Below are 4,956 nucleotides of genomic sequence, written 5' to 3'. Positions count from 1 at the left end.
CAGAGTTTCCTTGCTGTTTAGTAGGTATTTTGAGGTAAAAATGGTATACTGACAGCTTACCTGCATACCTACCCACCTAATTTAAGAGGTGTTACTCCGGGCTGGGGATGTGGCTCAAGTGGTAGCGCGCTTGCCTGGCATGCGTGCGGCCCGGGTTCGATCCTTAGCACCACATACCAACAAAGATGTTGTGTCCACCGACAACTAAAAAATAAATATTAAAAATTCTCTCTCTCTCTCTCTCTCTCTCTCTCTCTCTCTCTCTCTCTCTCTCTCTCTCTCTCTCTCCTCTCTCACTCTCTCTTTAAAAAAAAAAAAGAGGTGTTACTCCTCATTCAAGTTTTAGATTCTTGATCCCACCATAGCATCTAATGTCTTGGAAACAAAAGCTGCCACAGCATCTATAAAAGTCTAAGTGTGTCTTAGGTATAAAAGAGACCTAGTACACATTCCTGTGTGTACTAGTTCTGCTAGGAAGCTCAGAACAAGTACACACAGGAATGGCAGGCAGATAATGCCCCCTCTACACCTGAACCCCAAATTTGTCAACATGTCATAAAATAAATGTAAAATAAGATTTCTATATCCAGCTAGATTATAACTTGACCATAAGAGAAAAATAGCAATATTTGCTGACAGATAAGGACTTAGAAAATTATCAGCAAGTTCACTTCTAATGAATGACTAGAGAACATATTAAAGAAAAATGAATACAAAATAAAGTAATGATAGGTAATAAATAGTGCAAGAAAATAAAGTAGCATATTGTGTCTAGTTTAGACATGAAATATATGCATACACATATATATTTTTCTACAGCAGTCTAGAATTAAAAATTCCAACACTACCAGCCAGCTGATGAAGTGAAGAATATAACTAAATTTTGTATGTTGAGTAGAAGCAAGTCAGAATAAACTTACTTGTTCTATAAAAAAATCAATAAAAGTTTTATTAACATTTAAAGAAAAACACTAAAATAATAGAAACCAAATACAGCCATTCCTTGGTATCCCTGGGGAAATTGCTTCTGGGACCCTCTGTCACAATTACTAAATCCACAATGCTCAAGTTCCTTATATGAAATAGCACAGTATTGGGGTATAACCTATGCACTTCACCCCATGTAATTTAAATCATTTTTAGAGTAATTATAATACCTAATGTAATACAAAGTTATGTAAATAGCTGTTATATTACATTGTTCAAGGATTTATGACAAAGTCTGGACATATTTAGTACAGATGCCTTTTTTTATATTTCCAATCCCTATTTTGTTGAATCTGAATGTAGAACCTATAAATATAGAGGGATAATTGTATATAATTTTCAAACTATGAGAGAGAAAAATGGAAATAAAACTTTATCAATTTATCAGAAAAGGCAGAATAAAGAAAGAAGAATGTGGGTAAACAAAGATATAATAACATAGAAAGTAATATGTTACTTTCAAGAACTATTTCTCTCAAAATACAAGGGAAAATATATACTAGGACATATAAACCAAATGAAAGCTTCACATCAGATGAACTGGAATGCAGAGATGAAAGTTTTATAAGAAAGAAAATAATATTTCATAGTAATAAACCTAATAATATACCTAGAAGAAACATTGATGATTTTGTCTCTATCCAACAATATAGACATACAAAGGCCAAATAAAATTTCAGCAAATTCCAACTAATGACACATTATGTTTCTGTCTTTAATCAAAATCATAAGAATTGGAAAGTAAAATAAAAGGTCAGTAAAATCACAATAAATGGATCTTTCTTTAATAACTTTGAAAATCAATGACTTAATCCCAATTTATACATAGCAGCAATTTGAGAGGTTAGACACTGAACTCGTTTGGCGAAGGCCATATACTGTATCCTAGGACTCAGGGGTTCAAGCTCAAAGAAAACAGCAAAAGAGAGATGCAAAATTCCTTATCAACAAGGTCCAATTGGGGGGAAAATTTAATATACAGAATATGAGGATTAAACAGAAAACATAATGAAATAAGCAAAAAAAAAAACAAAAACAAAAAAACAAAAACAAGCTGAGAAGATTCTGACTCTTATCAGTTCTATGTTGCCACTAATGGATAAGGCCATAAATTTGAAAGTGAATATCACAAAGTCTGAAAGAATATGAAACCCTGGGAGTGGGAGATGGGACACACTGCCAGATTTGTGAGATATTCTGGATAATGGAGAGTGATGATAAAACTGAAGCATTAATATTTAAATTTAAGCATCATTTGCCAATATGCAATACACCAACAGCAAACAGTTTTCCTTACCAGGCTTCTGACATTTATACCTTTTCCCCATAAAAGGCTCAAACTTAGAGATCAGTGAAGTTAGGCTGATCAACAGTGCTAGATATTGAAAAGGGAAAAATCAGTAAAGAAGATCAAAAGTAATGGACTTTACCAGTGGGCGCTCATTGTTATCTTGGAGAGATATCAATATCAGAAAGAAGAATGAGGCATGATTAAGCTTGCAGAGTCAGAGGAAGGAAGGGAATAGGATGTGGAGGAAAACTTAAGGCTGATTTTCTGTTGAAAAATTTTTCTCTGCCAGTTTGGAGGGATGAAGAAGGTGTAATAGGTACAAGGATCTAATTTGAAATAATTTGGTGATAGGAAATACTGATACATGTGTAGACTTGCTTAGTAAGCATGCAAGGGACATAAGAGACAAAATTCCTATGGGAATGGACAATAGTGTGATTGTGGTGATCTATAATAGGGCAAGGGAAACTAGCTGTCTGTCAGGTCAAAGTGGGAAGTTAACTGTGAATACCCAATATGTTTGGGATCATCACAACCACCATGTTGAAGACTGGAAGTGGTATCTTTAAGGATAAAAGAGGGGTATGGCTACTTGTTAGTTGTTTCTGAGGTCCTGAAGCAGTATAGTTGAGAGGGAAGATTACACATGTTCATGTGTGTGTGTGTATACACTCAGTAGCATTGCAAAAGGGGAGTGGAATTTTGACTTCTTGCAAATAGAAACAAACAAACAAACAAAAACACTCTCCAACAACAATAATCTATTTGCTGTTGGAAGAAAATTGAAATACGGTTTGGGTGCATATGGATTTCATTTGTAAGATGGGAGCCTGGTATGTTGGGGTGTGGAGCAAGGATAAGATGAAGACAGGCAGGTAAGGAGAAGGGTTGTTTGGCAATCTGGAAGAAGGAATGTTTTAATGAGATGATGCTGAATTGAACTTAAAAAAATAATCTAGTCTTGTTGCTTGCACCAGTTAAGATAAGTCAATTAACTGATCTGAATTCAGTTTCTACCCTTGAAATTCAGGAGACTGGGCTGACTCATCTTGAGTTCTTTCAAAGCTCATTTTTGCTTATAGAATTACTGCTTAATTACCTGCACAACTTTGGGCCTATTTGAGCCTATTGCACAAACATTCAGAATTGGACAGTTTATACACACACACGCCAGTGTGCATGCCCAAGCACACACACATGCACACATTTTATTTTGGTTCTATTTGGCATCAATATCCTAGGAAGATGTCATATTCGTCAATCACTTAATGAGTGCATCATAGCCAGGAATTATATTAAGCACTTTACCTGTATTTATGGCTTTTTCTTTTTAAAATCTGACAACCTCAGGAGACCTTTGAAGATGGATACAACCATCTTCCTTTTTAAGGATGAAAAACGAAAGCTCAGTGAAATCTGCTGGGGATAATAGGTTCAGGATTCAAAACTGGGTCTTCCTAGTTCTAAAATCCATCTTTTAAACCACTTACTATGTTAGTCTGTCAGGTCACAAAATGGGATGAAATGCAATTCCTTTAGTTGAGGCATATTTCAGCTCTAAAGACAATTCAGAGACACAGACCTTTCCCTTTTCAGTTATAAAACCCATTATTGTGGTGTATCAGTGAAGGTGAATAGAAAAAGAGTTATGGAAGCCCTCCTAGAAACATTTATCTGACAATACAGTTGAAGTCCATTTTCTAGACACATGTTATAAATATATCCCTTTCTCTGGTTTAACCAAAAAAATCCATTGAAAAATGTCATTAGTACAATCATGAGCTAAATGAAAACTATACCAAATGGACTCAAATTTATATGAATACAAACATTCAGCTATTTCACGGAAAATTGCTTTCAAAATTACATCCCTAGAAGGGACCCCCATTAATAATGCTCCTTGAGGCCATATAAATTCCTCGAGGATCTTCTGCTTCATGTAATTAGATACATGGGGAAGCATCTGGCTTCTTAGAGCTAGACTTAGTTAATGAAAACATAGTGGGATTCTTAAAGTAATGATTCTAAGATTGCCAAGGACACAGTAGATGCTCCCCAAACTGAAGAAAGATGTGTATCCAGTGGGAATCTAACCCAGTCTATAAAATCACCATAGGGATAATGATAATAAACACTTAAACAAAACTTTGCTGTTTGCTAAATGTAATCAATTCCATAAGCTCTTGTAATCTCAGAGCAACTGTGAGAGGTGGATGAAACAGATCTTTATCCCTCCCTTTGTATCAATAATGAATCCAAGTCTCAGAGAGTGATTTATCTGGCCAAAGGCAGAACTCATACACAGTTTAGTTGGGAGCTGAATTCTCTTAATTTTCAGAGGAGGAGAAATGTAATTTTTTAATACTTTTTTCTGGATTAGGAGCCAGGTCAGAACTGCCCATATAACTTTATTCCATGCCTCACATTCTATTACTGATGGGCTTTTGTCATGAGAAGGGATGGGTCATAAGAATGAGAGTGATAGTGAAAAAGAGCTGTCCAAGATCACACATGCACTTTCTAGTGAATAGTTATTGGGTAGTCATGAGGAGTTCTTGGTTTACTAAAATCATTGATGGACAAGTATATTATTCAATTTTCCATTGCTGAAACAAATACTTAAGGCCAGGTATTTTGTAAAGAAAAGAGTTTTATGGAACTCAATCTGATGGGGTTTG

The sequence above is a fragment of the Spermophilus citellus genome (assembly GCF_964194105.1).
Source record: "Spermophilus citellus genome assembly, chromosome: 2".
Lineage (NCBI taxonomy): Eukaryota > Metazoa > Chordata > Mammalia > Rodentia > Sciuridae > Spermophilus > Spermophilus citellus.
The sequence above is the reverse complement of the archived record's forward strand: the minus strand, read 5'-3'. Positions refer to the sequence as shown.